Source organism: Dicentrarchus labrax, unplaced genomic scaffold (assembly GCF_905237075.1).
Source record: "Dicentrarchus labrax unplaced genomic scaffold, dlabrax2021, whole genome shotgun sequence".
NCBI classification, from domain to species: Eukaryota; Metazoa; Chordata; class Actinopteri; family Moronidae; genus Dicentrarchus; species Dicentrarchus labrax.
This window is the reverse complement of record NW_026136710.1, coordinates 16,958,081-16,984,240: the sequence shown is the minus strand read 5'-3', so window position 1 is coordinate 16,984,240 and position 26,160 is coordinate 16,958,081. Positions and strand designations below refer to the sequence as shown.

General features: G+C 40.3%; 1 protein-coding gene across 2 annotated transcripts in view; it reads right to left on the bottom strand.

Moving 5' to 3' along the window:
- Positions 1 to 26,160, bottom strand: part of cntfr (ciliary neurotrophic factor receptor) — a 219,090-nt gene that overhangs the window by 169,895 nt on the left and 23,035 nt on the right. For both annotated transcript variants that reach the window (XM_051413080.1, XM_051413078.1), the window contains exon 2: positions 9,190 to 9,230. The gene's annotated coding sequence lies outside the window, so the exon portion shown is untranslated. The remainder of the gene's footprint in view (positions 1 to 9,189; positions 9,231 to 26,160) is intronic.

The following is a 26,160-nucleotide window of genomic DNA, read 5'->3' as shown; positions in this document are numbered from 1 at the left end:
ACAATTGAAATTCTTCATCTCGAATACATTTAATAATAATGGGGTATTATTCCCCATCTTATTCCCCTACATTAAATAATACTATTCCCAGAGCCCATTAAGAAAGTTAATCATCAGGGGTTGAAATACACTGCGGAGAGATAATTACAGCTGATGATATTCACAGATAAGTCACAGATGATAAGATGATTTTTTTTTTTCTTTCTTTTAGTTATACTTTCTGCACTTTCTTCTGCAGCTATCAGGCTCACCACTCACTGCTATCTGTCTTGGTTAAGGATTTGAAAGTACTGGGAAGCCAGCAATTGAAAAAAAAAGTGTCAGAAGAAGAAAGAGAAGAAGATAAAAAGAGGTGAAATGGGAATAAAAAAAGACAAAAGGTATAAAAATAGACATGTGGAAGGCAGAACAGTAAATCATTTACAGACATATGCAGGGTAAGGTCATCAGGGTTTAAATATTCATTATGGGTGTCAAGTCGAAGCTTTTAGATCTTGTGGGATATAGTTTTGCTTCTCTCCTCATTTGATGTTTATGTTTACTAAATTATGCATCAAAACGAATGTTATAAATACTCTTTGTTTTTTTTGTTGTTGTTCCTTCTTTAAGGAGGAGCTCTTGCGGGACACTAACACTGCCAGAGTTTGAGGTATAAATGCCACTTGAGTCTCCCTGTTGTAAAAGCACATGGACGATAGTGAGGCAAGCATCCACTGAACGGCACATATATTCTTAATGTATAAGATACTCAAGAGACAGCATATACAAACATGACAGGTTGACATTTACATCTAAAGCATTTGTCCCGCACGATGCACAACGATTGGCTGCAAGACACTTTAACAGGACACCTGACATTTTGATGGACACTCATTTCAGGCATCAAATGTGTGATCTTCCAGTTATAGGATGATTTCTCTCATAAATTTAACATTTAAGGGGTTTAAGCGCAGAGCTCTGCAGAGGTTTATTGTCCTGCCCAAAGACACTTCAACATGATTCAGAAATGACACCGGCTGTAGTTTGATGCTTTAGAATAATGGAAAGGTTAAGTTTCTCAACTATGGAAATGCCATGTGGTAAAAACTGAAAATGCTCCATTGTTAATTTTAGGAAAGCAAAATAACTGGTTGAGATTAGGTTAAAATCAAAGATGAACATGGGGTAACTACATTTCAGGTATATGTTACATTGGGGAAAGTTTGAAACTTGTTCGCTTTGCTTACTATTTGCAACAAATGTCCCCTTCTGTGCTGCAGTAGCTGCCATGACAGACAGGGGGTGAACACAATTAAAGACACTGTTAAATTCCATACGGGGCTCTAAAACAATCATGGGTCATAATTTAATGTCTACATTATATTTTGTCTTTAGCATGGTAATTTTGAGTCTGCTTTTGGTGTTAGTTTGCATTATTTTGTATAGCATATGTAATATTTTGGCATCCACAGGGGGCAACATGTTAGGTGCACTTTGTTTAATATTACATTATAATGAAAGTGCCCCTTCTATCTTGCTACAAATCACCTGTTACAACTAGTATTACTACCATTTCCAGCTCTCTCCCCATAGCACTTGCCCTTTTCCTAACCCTCATTTTCTACAGTTTTTCATCGGCATTATTCTTTTCCTCTCTGTTCTTCCTGTCCCTTGTATCTGTGAATTTATCACCGGCCACATCTACTCTCCCTTCCCATCTCCATCCCCATCCATCTCTCTTTCCTGTTACTTTTCTGCTGTCCATCCATCTTTCCCTCTTCTTTTCCTTAGTCTCTTCCTTCTTCTCTTCCATTTTACTCGTTTTTCTCTTTGTCTCTCTCTCTATTACTTTCTCCCTCTCCACTCTCTGCTGGGTGTCCTGTTCCCTCTCTCTCTGGGAGTAGCAGACCTCCTGACGGCTTAGTATTGATCCTTGCATCTCCCTCTCTTCCTAACTCTCTCCCCCCCCGCCCGATCTCTCTTTCTGTCTTACACACACATGCGTACACACATGCATTAGGGTGACAAGATAAAAGGGTTTGTATGCCCCAAGGCAAAGCCAGCCAAACATGAGACCAGAGACTCTCAGCCTCTAGTATATGTATCAAAAGCAGAAACACTTAACAAAGCAGAGGCCGTGAACACATCCCCATATCTCTGACAGGAACTGTCCGAAAATTACCATTAGATTTATTTACAACAAGCTTATTTTTATCTGCAAGTCAAGCTCTGCATGAAATAACATGAATCTTGTAGAATCGCTGTGGTCGAAACATTCTTCAGCTGTTGCCTCAGAAAGCTTAAGGCAACCAGCACGCTCTAGTCTCTGTGAAGGAAAATTTCCGGATAATAATGCTATTTATAATCTTCGCCTTCAGGGGGAATACTTGAATCTAACTGGAAGAAGTTCCTTGTTTTTCTGTAAAAGACTATTCAAGCAAAGCTGTCTTGGAGATTGTGTTATGGGGACGGTCTATAATACGTATGTAAATAAACTGAATATGAGAAAAGGGAAAAGTTGAGACTCAGGTCTCTATTTGATCAGCTGCCTTTATCCCCATTGTCTTTACTCTTTAGTTTAGTTCTGAAGGGTTTACGTTGCAAACAGACACAATACTATCATTGCGTAATGACAATCAAATTAAAGCTGCTGTTTGTGCTTTTATATTTGACATTTACTAATTTCTGCTGAATACTGTTTAGGGCCCCATCGCTATTTTTACTTAAATCATAAATCAGAGTGCTGTGTTTTTTGGATCTTTTTCTCTTTTTTCATCTTTGTGTATTTTATTCTCAGACTTTGTAGTCTTGTTTTAGAGAAGTGCAGTGCATACAGTTTGTTTGTACTGCTTGTTTATCATTACAATTATTATTACCATGTTTGTGTCTTCCTGGACGGTCATTCAGGTTACTTTCGTGGTTAAAGACGGGTTGTCGTAACCAGATTCTACTTGTCCAAAGGGGAGAAAAGAGAGGTGGATGCGGGGGCCAAAAGAAAAGAAACAAACAAAAGAGAACAGTCATGTAGACAGTCTATTTTTTTACGTCATAATCAATATATAAAATAAAAACTGTGCGTCTCTGATGTCTAGTCTCTGTAGCAATACGAAAACAAATGAATTGTCACTAAAATGTCCCCAGCTCAATATAATAATGTTGCGCTGCCAATGAGCTAATATTGAGTTGTTGTTCTTTAATATAAGGCATCACAGACCTGTGAGGCTGCGTGTATTATTATATTTCTGGCACTTGGAGAAAATAAGAAAAGATGTACTGAGCAGACATTAAAAAAAAAGAAAACATCAAATAAATAACATAAGAAACCAAAATTATTTCTGTGCTCATGTTACGACACAATTGCGTCTTAAACTCAGTGCGAGCCCTGTCTCTTTTCCCAGCTGGCATGCTCAGAATTGAAGTGCTCAGAAAGAGTATGATGCTTTTGTTCAAAGCACCTTTCAGCAGAGTAACTGCATACATTTCAGATGGGAATACAACCCCCTAACCATGGCGATGTTAGTGCCATGCCCCATCCACTGCGCCCCAAAGCTAACAAGAGGTTGTCAGGAATCAATACCTGGCATGAAAAACGATGTGACTTTCAGCTGCCGTGGCCACATCAATCACGCCATTACCATTAGCTCATCTCTTGACACCAACTTGGACTTGTTCTCCTGCCCCTCCCAAACTCTCACCACTCCTATGTCACCGTTTTCCCTCTCCTCCTCCACTTCACTCTCTCTCTCTCTCTCTCTCTCTCTCTCTCTCTCTCTCTCTCCCTGCCAGCTCAGCGGATGCCCCTTGTCACAGCTCCTATTTCAGCCTTCTGAAGTTTCCTAATTGATCGCAATTAGAGCCGCAAAGGGATGGGGGGGGGGCAGACAAACGGATGGGGAGAGACTGTGTATGCATGTGTATGCATGTGTGTGTGTATGACAGAGAGACAGAGACACGCACACAGAGAGAGAACGATTAAAATCAATGAGCCTGTTTTGAAAGTGGTTATATTAGCAACTGGACTACATTTGACCACAGACTGCTGGGGTAATAACACAAGAGACGGGGAGAGTGACAGAGAGACAATGAGAGATGCAGAGAGACAGTCACAGGAAGATGGAAAAAACAAAACAGACTACTGAGAGACAGAGTTAAGTGACAGTGAATGAAAGACATTAAAAGAGGAGGTAAAAAGGGCGAAACAAACATTCTAACTAATACAGCAAATTAGAAATGTCTTAGTACTATGATGGATATTGACTGTTAAACCCATGTGAGAACAGAAATTTAAAAACAATTGTGATTTTAGGTTTTGGTGTTTATCTCCATACAGGCACAAACCTGGCAACCCAATGTGATGAGAAGACTTCGGGATGCTGTGTCACTGGACCCAGATGTTGAGTGCGTAACTCTCCAACTACACAAATGAGATTGTAAATGTAAAGACTCCTTTAAAGCAATACCTTGTCGAATACAATATGGATTCCATTGGCAGTAAACTGATAGCTAATAGCTAAACTAACAGCTACCTCGCCATTTTTACTAATACATTAACAGTTAGTGTTCACCAGTGCAGCTGTATTATGGAGGAAAATAATAAAAATATCAAGTGTTTGGTTGAGTACTGTCCGATAGCACTTGAAAAAGAATTAGGGACAACAAACTTTATAAGGACTTCCCAACGTCGCAAGCACTTGATTCTTGAGGGCAAGGGCGGAAAAAGAAAAAAACCTCTGAATAAGAGACACATTAACAAGGTTGAAGGACACATAGGAAGAAAATAGAGATAGGGGTAAAATCAAGAGAAGCAAAGTGATTCTTGTGAGAAATGTAGCAGCCAAGAGTGAGAGAGACCGAGAGTGAAGGATTTGTAATAGAGAGATAGAGAGGCAGAATGACAAAGAGGAAGAATAACAATGGTGCCAAAGCCTCTTCCATCCTCCTTGCAAACGTCCCTGATCCCCTTTTTTCTCTCATTTAAATTCCTCTCCATTGTCATTGCATCCAGGCCCTAACCCCCCACTGCCTGGCAAACACACACACACACACACACACACACACACACACACACACACACACACACACACATACATACACATTACAATGCACAGGCACTGACCTCCACCAGCAACCAGGGCCATTCCAGGGAGCCGGGCTCACACATCTTTGCTAATCCCCATCAATGGGCACACACATGCACACACGCTCTCAATGTTTGCTGGAAAGATAGGCTCAAGTTTCCCCAGACTGCAGATGTCAATGTGACCCTAGTCATGCTAACATGGGTGTGGAATAGCAGGCAGCTTGTCACCGAGCATCCAGTGTCTTGTCAGCGGCACAAGGCCAGGCAGGCTAGCGCAGCGCTCACTCGTGCCTTGTCAACATGTACAGTCGATATAGCCAGCTTTAATTCTATTCCTTGCCTTGTTATTCCCCGGTCAGTAGTGTTTAAGACCTCGGTATACTGGCTTGTCAGCACTGGTATCTTACAGAGCAGACATACTGCTCTCAGTAACGTTAGCCCGCAATGTCTTTAGAGCTGTTTTACAGCAGCAACAGGGATAGAAAATAACATCTTGCCAGCACAGTCAGGACATGGCTGGGTTAATACAATTCCTTGGCTTATTCCTTGTCAGCAATTCTAGGTCACAGAGATAGCAACCGGCGCTGATCTTAATATTGCCTTGTCAATGTGCACAGGCTACATCTGGGCTGTCAACAAAGCCTGGAATCATGCAAGACAGAGTAAAATGATGCCTTGTCTGCCTTGTCAGGACAACACTGGTGTTGTATTATTCCTTGCCTTATCGCTGCATTGTCAACAATGCTAGGTCAGAGATGGTAACCAGTGATAGTCATACTCTTGCCTTGCCTTAGTCCAGACTATCATGGGGAAAACATGTCCATTCCTGTTCCTGGAACAGTACATGTTGTTGTCTTTCAAAAAGCTCTAATGGTATTCAAAAAGAAACTACGTTTTGGATGGGCAGCTTATAAGGAAAAACTCAGAACTGTATCTCAGATCATCCCTCTAGAACTGTCATTAAATCATAAAAAAACATTTATTTCGTTATCATTTTGTAATGATATACAAGATTGTTATCCAACTTCTTTACAACCACTCAGAGATAAATATCCAAGTCTATCTATCTATCTATCTGATATAAGTTTCTTACAGTAATGATATAGTTTTATTATATAATTTATATTATAGCTGTATGTTAAAAACTGAAAAACTCTGAGCAACATCTCCCTGTGTCCAATGATAGCTAATAAACTACCAAGAACTGCCGTGGGACAAATGGAAGAACATTAGATATTACATAAGAGAGCCAAAATATACACTGACATAATGAGTGATATTCTCTGGTAATATTGAATATGTTAGGGCAGAACCGCCACCTGTTACCTAAACACACATTCATACACACGCACACTCATGTAAAAAAATTGTTTAAAGTCAATTTTTGTCAAACAGCATTTGCAAAATAAATCAGGCACAAGTACAGGGTACACTGTGAACAAATCGATGTCTATCTGATCTCAAATAAAAGTGTGTGTGTACTGTGGAAAAAAAGAGAACGGAAGAGTGAGGTAGAGTGACCGAGTGTGTGTAAAGGTGATTTTGGCGACAAGGCGACCCTGAGAGATCAAAACACACAGTCTCACATTACTGTCGACCCCACACACAGACACTCACGGGCAGGAGATTCATGCGCTTGTACGAGTGTAGATGACACTGCGGTGTCTACAAAGCCATTTGCCGACCTGCATGCCGACAGCCCCGACTGCAGTAGTCAGAGAGAGAAAACTGAAAGAAAGGTTGTCATCTTCATGGGCCATCTCACGTGTACGCCACTTCACAGAGGCTCTGAATCACCATGGATAAGTATGGGGTAAAATCTGTGTGTATAGACTAGTCATTTCAGTTAGTCACTCCTACCTCTAACGTACACTACAGGTAGAGATGGCTGCATCAGGTGTTTTGTTTGTGTTGAGTTCAGAGCTGCAAAACCACTTCGCATTGTGGCCAAGTTTAAAATATCAAATCAAATGCTTCCAGTGGAATTTTATGCAGACTTCTTTGGCAGTTTGTTTGTTTCTGCCAGCGCACAAAGCTTCACACAGAAACTGAGAACAAATTCAGCTTTAAGGTTGTGTAAAATTTGGTTACACCAGTGCCAATTATGTTACCCTCTGACCACTGGCTAATGCAACCAAACATAATGTTTAAATTTATAGCAAGAAATGCAAAAAAATCTACAATACATTACCATATCTACCAATAAAATGTCAAAATTTCAGACATTAAAATATTAATTCAGGAACTATGCAAGAAGAATCAACACAACGTGGCTCGAACCCTGGCAACACCTTCATAACAGATGTGAGAATAATGGATTATGTATCATGACTGGAGTAATCTGACTTTAGAAATGATTTATCTTCTATGCCATTAGCATCCATACCTGTAACAGATAGACAGACCCTCTACTCACCTGAGTCTCAGTCTCTTGACTCTCTCCTCATTCATTTCATGTGTCTTGTGTGTCTGAATCTCAGTTCTTTGTTTATCGTGATTATGCAACATGACATATGCCTTGCTGCGAGCCAAAGGTCCCAATGGGAAGAATAAATTCTTGAATTCGAACTCAATTACAGTTACGGTGAAAACAGAATCCTTGTGTAATTAAACTGCATTATACCTGGTTGTCAGCAGTAGCCTGAAGCTTTTGCAGGCTTGTGTCCTCCGTTCAAATCCCCAGACTGGCACTGGGGGGATCTGGCTCAGAGAAGCAAATGAGTAATGCTCCCCCCTCCCTTATTGACTATAGTCAAGCTGCCCTTAAGCAAGGCCCTTAACCCCTAATTTCTCTGGTGCAGCTGCTGAATGAGCAACAATTTGCATTGGCTAATTCTGTATGCAAATATCATTGGTCGTTCATGTATAAAAATAAATCTGTCAAGATCGGAGGCAGACGTTTCTGCAAGGAGTGGTATTAAACTGTAGCTTCAGGTCTCTGAGTTAATAAAAGTGTGTACACATACTATTAGTGTTCAAAGCATTGCTGCAAGCATGGACTTCCCTGTATGTAACCTTATAGTCCTGAGCTGTCAGTATGAATGCATGGCAGTGGCTTGCATGGAATCTGGATATCTGTCTACGTGTGTGTCCACTCCGTCTGCGTATTTTCTGTACGAGTAAGCGTACTTGAGTGTCTGTGGGTGCCGGTGAGACGGTGTGTAATGTCTGTATGCCCATATTTCTAAAGTTTCTGTATCTCAACCGCTGACGCGCGTGTGTGTGTGTGTATGTGTGTCTTTGTGTGTGTGTGTGGCTGGCATTTCTGGACAGAGGAACTCTATCCGCCTCCACAGAGTCCTTTCAACGCCCGCCCTACACACACACACACACACACACACACACACACACACACACACACACACACACACACACACACACACACACACACACACACACACACACACACACACAAACACAAAGACACATCACACGTCCTACCGCTGACACATGCATGTCACCACGGCAACCAGATACAGCCGTAGACATGCTACTGACAGAGAAGCAGGGACCACCATACTGGCAGGCCAGAGGTTGTCCACATGGGGAATAGGGCAGCTGCTGGGATCGCTTGTTGAATCCTGAATTTTCCAACCATATTCTTGAAATCAAACACAACAATTTCAAGCTGTTAATTGGGAATCTTAGCACTGATTCAAGAGGCCCAAAGCTTAAATCTGACATACAGTCTGCCTTGTTCTCACATATGCTAAACAGGTTCATGGTATATCTGTGGCTTTCACGCATGTGGCTCCCATTGTTGATTTGATCTTATACAGAGTGCTCAGCGCTGAAATCATCTTCAAAGTGGCATGTGGGAAATTTCACGTGATGGTTGAACAATTTACAAGATGATGTAGATTCATTTGCTTATATTGTTGAGCAGGGGTGAGAAAAAAAAGAACAAGAGCAACATGTTTGTCTATTTATACAGAAAATGAAATGAGTTTCACGGACCCTTGGCTTGTGAAACTTACTCAGCACAAATAACAAAAACGGCGCATAAAGTCTAAATTCAACTACATAGAAACTGAAAAGCAGAAAAAAAAAACACAAAAAAAAACAAGCGAGCTGCAGTGTGTTCAGCTGGAGCAAAGACATCTACAGTACATCCACAGAAAAGAACTTACCTTGGACAGGACGAAACGTCAGCACGATCCTCCTCTTCACCCTGTCAAAAACAACCTAGAGTTAGTTGATTTGCCAAAATGACTATTCATTTTCCTTTTTGGACATCTGGCATACTGGTCACAACCCCTAAAGAAAGCTCATCTATGATACTGAGGATAGCATCTGACATGTTCTCCCCATCTTTTCAACATAGTGGAAAAAGAGATTTGCATTTGTGTTGTTGAAAAGGACAATATCCTATTTGAATCTTAACCCCCTCATGGGATTGTAAAATTAATAAATCTTTTCATAGATTTTGTTTTTTTTATGTACAGTCTTATGTAAAAGGCATCATACTGTAAAGAGATGTGTACAAATTACGGTTCTTGCATTTTGAAGTAAGAGACACGATTGCAATATATCACAAGAGTTCAGTTCTCCCCTTTCCTGCTTCTGCAGGCCTCTTCCTTCAATTCTCTCAATCCCACTTATTTTATTAATGCTGTAATGGTTTTTATGGTATCAGGCAATATTTAAACAGTACGTGAAAAGTCAAAATTTAAACTACATGCACCCCCATAGGCATAGTCTAGTGCAGTCTTATCTGCTCTGTGCATTCGTTTCTCCCCTTCCTCCATCACTCCTTCTTTCCATCTGGTTTCCATTCTCTCCACCTGCCCATCAGTCTGCAGCCAGGGACAGGTGAGCCTATTACACGCTTCTCACACTGTCTACTACACACACTCGTACGTACACGCACAAAACCACACTAGCTCTACTTCACGGTAACTTAGCGTGCCACGCACATCAGCTAAATCTGCTGTGCTGTAAAACGGCTGTTACCACAGCCACGTTATGCTCCTGATGAAGTGGTCTAGTGTCGAATATAAAAGCTCCAAAAACCTCCAATACTGGAGAATAGAAGAGAATACAATAGGTACAACAGAATAAACTAGGTTGGGGGCTAAAATTGGACTGTTGAGCTTCGAAAGCAAAGAATAAAATATAATAACACATTGAAATGAGTGTTATTGAGTCTTCATACTAACGCAGAATTACATTTGTATAGGATAATGTCAGAAAAAGAGTATCTCACTCTTGGTAACTTAACTTAACAATAAGTTAATGGCTTAAAAAGCACCATGGAGAACAAGCATGAGAGAGAGAGAGTACATAGGGGTTTTTTTTCCCCAGAGCTTACAGAGCCCCAGAGATAACATATTCAGACTGTAAGGCAGCTATTCAAGCAGTGGGTCAATGTGCAGAATTCACTGCAAATGTATTTGTTTTATACAACATTACCTCAAAGTGACAGTAATATATCTGTGGGGGGCTTAGAGGGTTGTTGATCAATACCAGTGAGTCAGCTTTTACTTCTCCAGGCATTGCCATATTAAACATATTGTAACCTTTAGAGTCCAGCTTAACTGGCAAAGGGAACAGTAAGTCAGGTATTATGGCTGTAATATTATATTTCCCTGGAAAATGACTATAAACCAACACAAACATAAATATATAGCAGTTGTTAAGTTGTTAGGTAGGTTTTTTTTTTTGGCTTAAGCACCAACACAATGATATCTCCGTAACTGACTAAAACCCTCATGTTACAGGTGGAACTTGTGATTGTGTCACAAGAAACAGTTTTCACCGTTTAATCATTTGTGATTGACACATTTTATTGAATTTATTTAGAAGGAAAAATGGTTTCCCTGGCCCTCTAAAGGTTTCGGTTGAGTGCCAACAAGAAAACGATTATGTACTCTGGGCTTAAAAGTGATGATCAGCACGCTGGCAGACAACTCATCCCAGCACATTAACTACACGAGAGCATTAAAAGCCAGAAAGGGTATAAACAGTTTTCCTTAATATAGATTAGAGGAAAACACATGGGCGTATCATGTGAATCCTGTTATAATCACAGTAATCAGTTGCTTAGTAATTCTGTTTGGGCCAGGATTCACTTGTTCACTTTGTAAAAAACACAAATATCAGGCTATGTGAACATTTATTACAGTACTATTATGTCTCCTAGCTTCATTAAGTGGGGTTTTCAGTAAAAGTTGTTTTCAGATATCATGTGTCCTTATATCTTCTACCACAGATGAATATGGCCTAATATACTACCGCAGTTAGAGATTTTTGCTTGTTTTCTGTTTTGTTGCCGTTTTTATGTATAGTCAAGGCAGCCCATCTCAGTTCCTCTAGAGGCATCAGTGGCTGAAAGGCTATTTATTTATTTTCAGGAAGCCTGTCTGCCTGTCTGCCTGTCTGCCTGGCTGGAGGAGCGAGAGAGAGAGCGAGAAAAAGTTGAAAGTGGGAGAGATTTGCTGATGCTGCCGTGCAGAAACATTGCAGAACATGCTATCATGTCAAACATCACCTTTTAGACGCTCTCGTTCTCCTTGTTTGTTCCTTCTCTATATGCCTCTCTCCTTGTCTCAGTCTCCCTTGCTCTTTTTGTCTCTTTGCCTTAGTTCCCCCCCACCCCCACCCACACACGCACACATTTTTCTCTCGTTTTCTCCTTCTACCAGACCTTGACACCAGCTGTACTTTTCCAATTCAGCAGTTCTCCAACTCTCCAGATGACACAACAAGATTTCACACCCGCTTTGAACACACCAATAATAACACTAAACAAAAAAAAGCCCAAAAAAACCCTAAAGAAATCCTAAAACAAAACCAAACAAATCAGCAAAAATAAATCCCACAGGCCTCTGTGCAGTTCCAGATAGGGAGTTTGACAGTATTAGCAGACCAGGCTAAAATGATTATGCAAGAAAGAAAGAAATAAGACTATAAGAGAGGGAGCTAAATATATAGTAGCTACTACAGAGATAGAGATTTAAATAGATGAGATGTGAATGTGATCAGGGAGGGAGGACTCTCAGAGATAATTACACACTCAGCATGTGTCTTTTCAACACCCCAATAACAACAGATCACCCCAGTTATGTAGCCACAAATATCCAAACTCCATACTCATCATTACTGTTTAATAGTCCGTCTCAACACTACAGCATTGCAGCATGGGGGAATTTTCACTTCAGTGGGCAAATCCTGGTGAATCCTTAAAATCAAGGCTCTACATCCTGATTCAGGGGATATAGTAAAAAAAATAATAAATCAGTTCATCAATTAACCACCGCACAATGACTTTGCTGTGATTTATTTAAGAGTGAACAGCGCGTTTTGCTTGCAGCTTCCTCTGGTTCGCTTTTTGTGTCTTAGACAAACTAACGTTACACCAGACAACCTGGAGGGCCCTTCATTTGCAATGCCAACAAAAACTGTTAATGTGTCTTGTGTCAAAGTACTGAAACTAAATACTAATTAGAGGATTTTCTAAATTGCTGTATCCTACCGTTTCTCTTATCAAGCTTGCTCACTAACAGTGACAGATGTGGCAGTTTGCCATGTCTACTGGCCATACATAATGCACTTTACAAACAGATGTCTACACAGCATTGTGATTTCTTTGCAGGGATAAAGGATTACAGCAAAAGGGGGGATTCACAGCCAAAAGCTGGGATTGCATTTATGCGTTTTCTCTGTGTCTGTCACTACAGCAACAACATAGCTTTTAGGAAGGTCAAATTGTATTCTTCATTTTCCTATAACTTGACCAATGCACATCATCTCTTATTAGTTTCTTCCATACATGCATTCAATATCTTACACAATAAAGCATTGGTCTCGCACGGCTTTATATACCTTTATTTAGGTCTGACAGAAAGCTTCCACACTGAAACTGCAATATCATTTCTTTCTCCAACATATACATGTTTAACTTTTAGTCCCAAAATCTAGGACAGCCAAAGGATGAGCAAACTTTGCAGTATAAAACATAAACTTGCACAAACAAGCTAAAAATAAAGACGGAAAATTAAAGGTTACCCTAGCGGAGTTACTACTATAAATCAATGAGCTGAAAAGAGTCCTAGGAGCCACTGAACTGCACACTGTACAAAATCCAATGTGAATCCAGCCAACAGTCCCCCAATTCTCCCTTTCTGCTCTGTTTCCCTGTCTGTTCTGTTAAAGCCAGGGCTATTATTAGCAAGCAAGAGGATCAGGTTAAGAAGATGAAGGCTAAAAGAGCATGGACAGACTATTACTACTACTTTTACTATGGGCACAGTGGTGGTGGGGGGTTGCAGGTCAACCTGCTGACAACGGGTTGACCTGCAAGTTTATTCACAGAATACATTTACCAACCAAGTGAGAGGTGGAAAATACTAAGAAGCTATATTAATTACATGCATCGCAGCACAGCATGAGTCTAATGGAAGAGAGGAAGTCTTAAATTAATGATTTTCTTTTGTAAAAGTGCAGTTATGTTTGTATATTTCACCTCTGTCTTTAATAAGATAAAAGAGAATATTAAGGTGAGGTAATGATCCTAACACCTAAAAGAGAACAAAGAGATCAAAGCACAAAGATGATAAGTGGGAGCAGGGAAAGGTGAGATGAGAATCAGGTAAACTAAAGTGGCAAAAACTTCAATACGTAAAAACTTGAGCCAAATACAGTACAGTATATTATTAGTCCCATCCTCACCCCATTTAGTTGTTCAGATGAATAGCTATCTTAGTCTATCTTGAAATACAGTCTAGATAAGGGGTGAACCAGCATCCATAAAGTCACAGCAGCAACTGAAGAAGCACACAGCCAATCAATTTAAAGTAAATAAATAAAAATCTGATCATCGCCATATTTATAACAGGCTGCACTTTGAGCACTACTTCCGTTGAACTAGTGAAGGCAGGGCAATGGGGGGACAATTTAAGTCATACTCAATATGTGAAAAAGGAAACTGACAACAAATATGAAAAAAGCACAGAGGGCAGTGAGAAAGAGAGACATGGGGATTGTACAGTTAGGATGTCGGAGGTTAAGAGAGCAAAATGGAGGCAGAAAGTTCAGACGATAAGCCTCATAATCTTCTTCATAACTGTCCTCTGACATCACTGCAGCAGATGCTTTATCTTGGATCCTGTTCTCCCTGCCTATTCTAATGTAATGGGTGGGGGTCTATCTGTCATACTGTAATGTAATGAAAACAGAGAGGAGGGAGTGAGGGGGAAATAGACAGAGATGGTTTAGTACAGCCATACTCCACTCCATGAAGAGGGGAAGAGAATGAGAAAGGTTCCCAGCTATATACTGCCACAAACAGAGAAAGGAATAGATAGACAGGGAGGGAAGTGTGTAAAGGGTATGTGTATGTATATGTGTGTGAGTGAGAGTGCATATTTATGAAGCAAGCAAAACAGTTTGTATACAGCTTTTAAAAGTGACACTATCTAGTTTCCTATGTAAACGCACCATAAAGTAAATATATAATGTTTTGGTTTTATGGTTATGGCCACCTGTGCTTTGCATACATTTAAAGGTTTCCCTTGCTTGCAGTGTTACAACCAGCACAGTACCATAGCAGTGTCTGGCAAGTGGGCGATGGAGCCTGGCTCAGCAGCCTCCCAGCGACCATGTTTGGGACCCAACACAGGTGCAAATCACCTGAGTCCAAGTGATTAACAGCAGGCTCAGACCAGGACTATGACTCTGGGGGCTGCAAAGACACTGCAGGTTCAAGCAGGGACAGGAAAAGCGTGAAGCAGGGAGAGGAGCGTGTTTAGAGCGAGTTGATTTGTTTTCAGATTTCTTTGTCTGAGTCATCTTAGGGTACTCTGTGTTCATTGTAGCTCAATTTTCGCTTTGGAACTCAGCTTTATAGATCCAATTACAAAGAGCCGCATTACTTTGTCCTAGAGGTTAACTGTGGTCATGCCCAGGTTAAAGTTGTTTTTCAGAGATTTAGAATTTTGGCAAACTAAAACCCTTTATTTGCTATGTGTATTCCTTGGTTTCTGATATGGATACAGTCCCACAGACAGGAACAAGAGTCTTTACAGACCCTGCACAGAATGACCCCGTGTAAAGAGGCTGAGGAACAGGGGTCAACGATTGGTCAAGGCCTTACCCAATCACCTGTCAGTCTCACACATTATACAGGGACAGAAACACATGATTTAATGCAGGCAGGCTGATGTGCACACTTTACATAAATAACAATTCCTAGTGGCAAGAATGGAGAGACTAAAGATATAGAGCAGAACAAGAACAGATAGCGCTGTGTTCTACGCTGGAAAAGACATTTTAACTTCTTACGAGGCAATCATGTAATGAGAACAACCTTTAATTTCACACCAGCACAGAAAAGATGACCGTAGGCTACTGCTCATACTTTATTAATAATTCTCAAAATGCACCTTTGTTCATAATTGAGTGACATTAAAGCTACCGAATCTTGAACTGTTATGGTGTTTAAATTTTTCTACACAGCAAATTAGAAAATAATACGACACGGGAAAAGGTGAACCTTTGATGTCAGCTCTTAAAACAGGACGTTTGCTTGATTCTGCATCATAACTGTATATTTTAAATATAAAAGCCAGTCAAATATGTCACTGTAAGCTCGAATGCAGCATGAGCCATTAGTATTAGACCTCCAAGTGGCAATAAAATGTGCTTAGAAAAAATCTGCCAGAGCAAAGCAAAACTTAAAATATGCCAGGCGAACTTCATGCCCGACTCCGAGAGAGCTCATTTAATGTCAGCCTTTGACAGATCAAAAGTAGAATCAGGAAACTCTTCTTATGCTTAGAAAGTCAGGGGAAAAATGTAAATGTCAAGGAAGCTGTCATTGCTTGTTACTGGGAAATATTTAAGATATATTACATTTTACCCTGTAACACTACGTTTCTGTCAGAATAATAAGCCGCATTGTGCATAAATCAAATACAATACAACACAGACTCTTCAGAAATGTTTATTTCTGATATTAAAATAAAGCTTATTATTGAATGGTATAGGTACCCATTCTTTCTCATATGCCGCGGTCATTTGCAATGGCCTGATACATACTTATGAGGGATGTTCCCGTAAATCAAGTGGAGAAAACTAGTTGCAAAATGTCAAAAGCGATAAAACAAAGGTTTCATCTTAAAAGCTAAGGAAGAGACAAACACAGAATAGCAAAGAGGAAAAATAATGAACCCCCAAGCCAGTGAGAAGGACAAAGAGAGGAGAGTGAAACCCCAGAGGGATGTTCAGGAGATACTCCTCTCATCATTGCATCCCTCCACCTCTGCACCATGAGATGTAAATGCAGTCCAAGCAGAGGGGAGGGAAAAAGAGAGAGGGTTGAAAAAAAGAAGGAATGAATAAGGAAAAACGAGGCAGGGGGAAAAAGAACATTTTGATAGTGTTCTCTCCTGTAGCAGATTGATAACAACTGTCTGACTTGGTTTGAGATGTGAATGCAAGGGCAGAGGGAGGAAAGGGAGGATTGATATAAGGTAAAATGAATTGAAAGGCTTTATTTAATAGATGAAAGAGGGAGGGTGGCTGACAGTTTGACAAAGATGGTCATATTTGGTGGGAGATGAGATAGAGGGGGAAGGGAGTGGTACTGGGAGCACTCGGAAGGACTAAATGTTGTTATGTCTTGAGTGTGGGAGATGGAGCAAGGTGGGAAACTAGGTGGACATGTGACAAAGATTGCTTGGTTTGAAATGAAAGCTAATAAGAAGCACTGAGAAAGTGAGTTGACATGTTGATGTGATTGACAGGAATTTACAAAACATGCAGCAAAGGGCCACAGGCTGGATTTAAACCAAGGCTGCTGCGCTAGGGATTCTACAGTCTACCAGGGGAGCTACCACGGCACCCCATCATTTTAGATTTAATCTAGAATGCATAATCCAACTAGCAGTTGAGAGATATGAATCAACACCCAACAAATACAGCGCTGCTTTTGTTGTCATCATCATCTACACCAGTACCAACAGTTCACTGATTGGACCAGCTTTCAGCTGCCTACCTGAGTGGATTGTCAGTGAATCATTTCAAGACTATCTCCTACCAGAATCTGAGCTCATGTGATTTAAGATGGTCTTACAAGGCTAACAAGAAGGACTGAGGGCTGGACAGCTTGGCAGGCTATGGCTAAAGAGTGACGTGCAAAATAACTGGCAGGTTGATAAAAAGGCTGTCATCTCTGCTGAGCTGTGAATAAATAACTGCATGAAGGAAAGTGGAAGAGATGAAGTGAGACAGACATTGAGAACTAGAAGGGCACTCAGAGAGCCCAGCCCTCCACCAAGGCTAATTGTCCAGTCTTCTATGATATGCAAATCTGCAAGGGCAACCACTATATGCCTGCATTACAACTGATCTCGCAATGTTAAATAAATAAATAATTTGTGTATCCGCCCTGTGGTTCAGATCCACTCCAAAATGTAATGGATTCCTCCATTGCCCAAGCTACAACCTTCCACCAAATTCCATTAAAATTGAATCCATTAGCTTTTTCTGTAATCCTGCTGACAGCCAGACAAACAAATAGCAAGAAACATAACTTTGAGGTGGTCTGACAGCGTCAAAGTGAACTGTCACCTTTTCTGGATCATGTACTAAGAGGGCTGGCATTGATAAGGAGAAAACAAGAAATAGAGATTGGAAGAGCAAGAAAGGGAAGGGAAATGAGAGTCAAATGCAGGCAAAGAAGGAATAAGCAGGGTAGCAAACGCTGTCAAAGTTGGCCAAAGATGGGAGAGTTTGATTGCAAGGCCAAGTGGATGGATACCAAGAAAGATCAAAAGCATAAGAGGGAGAAAAAGGGAGGGATGAAGGGAGAACAGAGGAGCAAAACTGGACTAAAATGGGCTTAACTGCGTATGAAAAGGAGGGAGGGAGAATATTGAGGGATAGAGACAAAGGGGAGGGAGGGCAGAGAGGCAGCAAAATGGTGTGAAATTGACATGAAAATGAGGGAATGCTTGAGGGAAAGCCAGCACGTTGTGACACCTGAGGTTTGTGAGGTTTTAGGGTAGGTTGGTTCAGCACGATAAGATAACTGCTGCCTTATCTGTGGCAGTCAGACTGCTGACACACACGTATACACACCAACTGACATATCAACATACATGCCCGGCTCACACACACACAGTTCCCTTTGGCCAGGGGAAGGCAGACATGGACAAAACACTATTGAAGATTGGCAGACAGGTGCTGTGATTGGAACTGACTCAGATGTCTGTATTTGTGTGGTTTTGTGTGTGCGTGTGTGTATACTGTACATGTGCAAAGGGACAGGAATTATACTCCTTTTTACAGTTTTAAAGTATAATGTGATGGTTGAAACCAACCTTGTTTAAATGTGAACATGAAGAAGTATCTGTGAGATCACTTAAAGTGTTACTTCTCATTTTCTTTCTCCCTGTTGCGAGGTCTCTGTCCAGGTTATACGTGTTGTTAGTCACACACTGTCTCTCACCATGTCTCTCGCCATGTGTACACCAGTTGTATGTAATCAATGTTTCAATAATGGGAGGGAGGCAGGCAGGCAGGCAGGCAGTCAGGCTGTAGGAGGTAGCACAAGTATAGACTTCGACCATTGAGGGATAAAACAGGCTGAGAGAAGTTGAGAAATGAAAGGGTAAGAGGCAGAATAGAGGAAAAAGAGTGAGAACATTATGAAAGAAACAGACATGAGGATAGCTTGTGACCAAATAAAAACCAATTTAAACATTTTTCACTGTATGTCAATATTAAGGCATGACATACTGTATTTAAAAAGAGAGTATGGACATAATTGAGACACACTGGCAAAGCCAAACTACAAGTAAACAATGTTGATCATTCAATGGTTAAGATTTTTTTTCTTTGGATGTCCAGATAAAGTTATTTTGGTCTTTTGAGTACATGCTGATATCAAGTCCAATCTGATACTTAAAAATAATGTGTGTCCTTCTAAATTTGGCCCAACTCATTTTTCATGAGCTACTTCAGCCAAACACCAGAGGTCCTGGTGCACGACTATTGAGTTAAGTTGAAGGCGAAGTGATCAACCATCAGCTAGAGAGAAAACTCATCGCTCTGTTATAGAGTAGGACTTCTTCCCGCATTAATGATCTTCAGCCAAGTACAGACACCAGCTTGCAGACAGTCAAGTTTAATTTTGACCTGTTATCAAATTATTCATGGAATCAGCATTAATTATCAACAGCTGATATGACCTGCCGCTGGAGACATTTTGTTTTAAACAATGACAGTGACAGTCAACGCCGGCTAGAAACGAGAAGACGCTATCTGATAGTTTTGTGTACTGATCTTTGCTAATAAGACAAGAGAGGTAACATATTTGTTATCGTCAGAGCTTAGCAAACTTTGTCAACCTGGGTGTCAGAACAGAGTCTCTTACTACTCCGACCAAATCATTTTTTTAAATTCACACATTCAATAGAGCAGAATGGTGATAAAGAGCCAGCTGTGCACCGGAACACTAGCAGTCTGCGGTGGACAAAATACAATACAGTAAAGAAAGAATGTTTTTTTGGCCGATACCAACCCATTCAAATATGTCCGTATCAGCCCCAATACCAATCCTGAGTGGTATAGCAACATGGATTTGTTTCCTGTACTGTAAATAGCTATGAAGACTGTACATTTTGATGGACAAAACCATGGGAAACTACTGAATACACAAAAAGCATTTGGGATTTCATACTCTCCAAGGAGACAAACAAATACTGTACTGTACCCCCAAAGGGGATCAGTGCCATTTAGATACATATTCTAAAACAAATCAACATCATGATCATCATTACTTTGGCAGAGAATCAGGAAGAGAGATTGGATTTTTATAACCTGGTTGCTTTGACGTGAAGGCTGTGAGAGCCAGTCTAACGATTCAATGGTCATCTACAGCCATAAATGTTAATTAACAGCCTTAGCTGCTGGACATTCATTTCCTGCTATAGCCGTAAGGGAGGGCTCATAAAAAATAGGGTGCATGTGCATGTGGGTATGTCACGGCTGTGCGTGAGAATATAACTGCGTATATGTCCGAAGGTGTGTATGTGAGAGTGCCTGAGTGTATGTTCGTGCGTGTTCAGCTTCATGTGTGACAATGTGTGAACGTCTGCGCGTTCCAAGGACACGCAGTGATGAAAACTGTCCCAAAGGCTCCTCTGTCCTTTTCTAATACAGCAATAAGCCGTCAGCACAAACCATAACTAGCTAGTCACACCACGACAACATAATAAAGCTATATGGGGACAAAGTCAGGTAAAAGTCACACATATTAGAGGTGTACCTACACACTATATCAGGAAAAGGTTAGACTGTGATGTCATAAAGAGCAGGAAAGGTACAAAAAGTAAAAATGACTATATGGAATCAAATTACAGCTCTTTTTGTGGGCCATTGTAAGGCATCGGTTGTGCTATGATATCAAACAGCATTACTTGACCAAAGTGAGATAAAGGTTACACTATGATATTGTCATACTGTTACACATGAGCACAGTATGAGGACAGTCATTATATGATCACAATGCACTGTTAGATAACTTAAGTAAGGTGTCACAATGACATCATTAAAATGTTCACTGTATGGTAGAAGTCAACAAATTCAATCATAGGGGGCCAAAGTGCAGGGTAGGTGTCACATTGATATAATGAAAAAGCTCAAGGGACTTCAAGTCAACATCACAGCACAGCTGCATGAGGGGAAGATTCAACAAACAGTTTCACAATAAAGCTGTTTATGAATCATTTTCCAAAAACCTATTCATATATATATATATAATAGTTTGTTTTGACTGTTATCACTTAGGGAGTTCACAACGTGCCATTTTTCCACAATTTTATGGCTTTGTGTCGTAACGTAAAGCATTATTTTTAATGCTCGTACCGTTACCACCTGCAAGTACTGCATTCTCCCTAGTCCTGTTATTTTCAAATTCAAGTGTTGTTGGGTGAAGCTGGCTAATTAATGAAGATGAAAACCAAACAATGAACTCTACCAGTGTTCATCCTGGCTGTGGAAAACAGAGCTAATGGAGACGAGCCATAACTCTCTGTTTCCATCTCACTGTCGACGCCTCCCATCCTCCTCTCCCTTCTCCCCCATGCCCCATCTATCAATCCATTTATCCATTCTGCCTCATCCTCCCGCTCCGCTCTCTCCCCTCTCTTTCTCCTCTTATCTATCTAAATGTATTGTAGGACATCACCATTTCAGGCCGGTGTAGTATTCTGACCATGAAGATGTTTTACAGGCTGCTCCCCACTCCCTCCTCCTCTTCATCAACCTCCCTTTCCAAAACAGATAGGAGAAAAGCCCCCATGTTGGAGTCATGGTCCAGTGGTTTCTAATTATGAGTTCACTGTAGAAGCCTGGTCAGAATATTTCATAAAGACCCATGAGAGAGAGAGAGAAGCGAGATAGGAGGGGATGAAGGAGGGAGGGAAAGACAGAAAGGCAAGACGGAGACAAACAAGGAAAGGGGATGAAGAGAAACGACACAGAGCAACACTTACAGTATTAAAATGCAGTACATGGTCCAGAAAATCACATTAGACAACACAAGACAGAGTGACAGAGAAAGAAAGAGTGGGAAATAAAAATGTGGAGGTATGTGTTGTTGTATTCATTTAAGATGGCAGATTGAATGCAAAGCAAATTTTCACTTCACATTAATCACACAACTTTGACAGCTGGAGTATTTCGCAACTGCGTTGCCTCTAAAACTTGCTTTGTGTTCAGTGTGAATACAGCTTCGAGGCCGGATAACACCCCAAAGTGACACCGTTAAATTCCTATACGCAACTTTGGTTGTAAAGGCTTGGTGGCAAAGTGTCTACTCGCAGATCTACTTGATGAACTACTGCCGCTGTTTGGCTAACTGCACTAGAAAGGCTAGGAACATGCTAGCAATAGAAAGTCACAATTAGTTCCCAAAGCTTTTTTCTATTTTCCTCTGCTCTATTTCAGTTTACTCCCCCTGTAATTTTGTTCTCTGGATCGTACATTGAACATCGTTTAATAAAACAGAAAAGCTCTGAGCTAACAAGCATGCTAACCAATCCTGTACTCCATAACTGACAGCAAACCTTTATACAATGACAGAGAAGGGTTAAAAAAAAGTGGATGGTGCAACACATAAGATATAATAGCTTCCCCCATCAAGATGGCTTGCTATTGGTCAGTCTGACTGCAGTGATCCTATTGGAATCCATTTATCTTGCTGTTTTAAATGCTAACTTTAAGACTAAATTAATCTTGGCAAATCTGTGAATGAGTCTTGTTAGACATTGATATCCATCCCCGACCTTACCCACAAATTTGGGTACAAAGCTTTGCCCAGACCCCTTTTTCATCACACAAAGTACGATTAAAATGTCTCCAGACTTTGCCTTTTGGTAATCGGACAATAATTAGAAAGACTTCTTGACCTTGCAAGTACAGTTAAATGAGCCACACACATGCACCCCCAGGAAGAAGTACACGCATACACACGGTGGCTCTTCTCAGGGCTCTTAAATGACTGGTGTCATTAATGTTGGTGTGCGGTTGCCAGCTGTAATATTTCCTGTGGTCATTAGACCATCTGGTGGCCTGACTCCTCTCATATCTCCATCGGTCTCTCTCTTCTATCTCTGCCTGTCTGCCTTCTTGTGCTGCTCAGCCCATGTCTCTCTTTTTCTCTACATATTTCTCCTTATCTCTTTTAGTTTCAGTTTCTCTCCCTTTGTGTTACTTATATGTACACTGTTCTTTTGAAATTATTTTCACTCACTCTCATCCACTTGCAGCGCTCACAGCCTGCTGCCCCTGGCCACTTCATCCATCTCTCTGTAATGGAAATCCATTGATGTATGCAGCCATTTTGGTGCTCCAATATGTTAATTGGAGAGATCTGGAGCCTCATTTATGGGGGAGGGGGTCAACATCCCTTTAAATTAAATCTTCATCATTGCTGTAATTACAGCATTATTGGTGAATATAACAGAACACATACGGCTTCATCCAAATACTCAGAATTTTAAGAAATGTCCTTGCATTTAACCCTTTTTTATTTGATCAATGTGTCTATAAGTTAAGCTGGATGTCTTGGACCAATGCAATAAGAAAAGAAAGTACTGTTACTGTCATTCAATATATAACACATGGTGGTGAGCACAAAGGGGCGATATTAATATTCTAAGAACAAATGAATAGTGCAGATTTAGCATTCTCCATACGTCTCTAATGACAACAAGGTAGCACAGATAGAAAATAGCACAGATATGCTGTGTGTGCCTGGTGAAGTGACTTAGTTGCATATTCATTTGCCTTTGCTTAAAACTGTTCGAACTAAGGCAACATATCACAATAACGGCGCATGTAATGATGCCATCAATTTAATCATCCCTGATAGATGTTGTAATGGGAACAGTCCAATTTAATGTACAATTCCATGATTAACTGAGGTCTGGATTCGCTCATGTGGAAACACTTATTTAAGATAAAATTGGCCCGTTATATCTTTGCAACATGGAAGCCGAGTGCATGTACAATATACACATAAATACACACAGAGTCTCCCAGAGATAGCTTTAGAAGGTGAGTACTAACTCCATCTCAATCCGTGATTCTCTCTCCCTGCTTGTTATGTTTCTGTTGATCAATAACCTCTCAATACATTTCACTCTCATCCAGTAACACTCCGTGCATGCAATTCAAAAGCTCCATCTGCCAAACACCATTTGTACAAGCAACCATGCACACATGCCCTTTGAAAGTATCTTATTATAACAAAAGCTCAATGGAATGGTACATTTTACTATGATATTACAGTAAAAATGCCACTTTTAGCAACGAAAGGTTTGGTAAATGCAGCAAAACAAAATGTATACAATACAATGTAACAAGCCTGCCTGGCTGAACAGCATGTTGCAAATAAGTCTTTTACAGGCTTTTCTCTGCCTTTCATCTCATATTCTTAAATTCTGCTCTTTTCTGCAGAAAAGACCAACCGTTGCTCCCCTAATTACTCTGTCCTTGTCCACTCGCCCGTCTACCTGTGTCCCACTGGATGTGTGAAGCCAAAACCTGATTGCCTCAGTTTCATACTGCTGATGGCTACTCGCCTCCTTCACGCCTTACATTTTTAATGACAGGAATGTCTTTGAAGTGTGAAAGTATAATAATCTATAACAAATTTCTAAGTTGAATATAATTTCCTTTGTATAGGGAAATAGAATTTGTTCTATAAATGACTTTTCAAAGCGAGAAAAGATGTGAGTATTTTCTTTGATGGGATATTGAGTGTCTGTCACGTTTTTTTTACTCCACGGGCAGAGCATGATCTGTTTTGATCTGACCTTTACAGCCTATGTTTAGCTGTGATAAACGTTTAAAGACATATTGTAGCTTTTAGTGTTGTCAATTTGATAGCAAGACTGCTTTCATTGCCTTTAGGATTAAATTTGCAAATTTTCTTTTCCCATATTATCTTTGGTTGTCCCAAGAGCTCTTATGACTACTATTGACAAATGTGAAAAGTCCAATAAGCTAAGTCAAAAGACCCAAAAATAACTATAATAAAACAGTGTTAGAAGAGAGTGCTTTCACAATTGAGATGTCCAACTATCACAGCTTTCCTCCATGGCGACAGCAGATAGTTCTCAAATATAGTGATGTCGATCAAAAGAGAAAAAGGACAAAGATTGCTCCATTACCATAGAAAGACCCTATATGTTTAAGTCTGCCACACTAGCATCAACAGAGAGAGCAATTTGTTCAGACTGTGGGCAGGAAAATTGTTCTTCCCTTCTTAGCTTTTATCGCTAAAATCTATAGCAGACAAAAGGGGGTGTAATCTTCATCCACAGTCCATTCTTACTGAGACAGCAGTAAGAATCGTGTCTGCTTCTGTCAGGTCCAAATACAACAGAGTCTCCATGCTTTATTTATTTCTTTTTCACTAAAGATGGCCAAAGACTAGTCAGCCTTCTAGTTGTATATAAAGTACTGGTGTTGGTTATACAAAAGGCAACAAGCAGTAAGGGTGCTCTGATTGATTGGTCACCGTTCGCAATCGGTTGATATGAACTCTAATTAGTTTGATCGTGATCTCTATGAACGTCAATCAGAAGAGACAATCAGCTGACGCATTTAATTTATTCCGCAGGAAGGTTATTCAGTCTTTGACACACATAGATTTACATTACCAGCCAGGTGCTCGTTTTAGCATTTAGCAGACAAAAAGAAAGAGACGTTATCTGGTGGATGTTTTATAAGCACGGGGCGTACAGGTTTTGTTTTCAACAGGCGACGTCATTGACAGCCTACCTCGTTACAGCTCACCTGCTGTTGTGAAACCAGAATCGCGGGTGAAAGTTGCCTTTCTTGAGCGACTTTATAAAACTTACTGCTGACCTACAAAGTAACGGAGCAGACGCATACAGCCACTATGATAGATGGAGCAGGGCAAGCCGGTATGTGTGACACAGAGGCCTAAGTGTGTGTGTGTGTGTGTGTGTGTGTGTGTGTGTGTGTGTGTAAAAGCAAGAGCACAAAGTGTTTTGTGAGAAATTTATTTTTTACCTTTATCTGAATTCATATAATTTATGTTACAATTAAATATTTTCTGTGCAATGCCTTTTTGAGATTAAATGGAATGAAAGGTTCCAAATGAGTAGCACCACCTAAATGTCAGGCTTTCATTAACTAATGAAAACAGCCTTGTTTTTAGCTTAATGACATATTTTATGTGTTACACTGTGTGTTTTAAAAGGATTTTATAAGCACACAAGGAGCCTTTTCTCAACAGGGCATAGTGTAATTCTTCAATGCATGTGGATACATCAATAATACATGTAAAAACTGACTTGCAATGGTTTCAGATGAGTAGAGCTGAATGCTACTGGCATGGTAAACAAGACTTTCTGTATTTACAGAGAGTCATTTCAATTTAAAGACACATCATCTGCCCTTGGTAGTATATTTACAACACTATATATTCATATTTAGAGAATGTTACATTTGTGTCTTGCAACTCTGAATATCCAAGTAAAGAATATCCCGTCCAATACCTTTTATTCCTCTTAGAATAAGGCAGCCTGGACTCTCCATAATAAAGCTGTCAGAGCCTCATG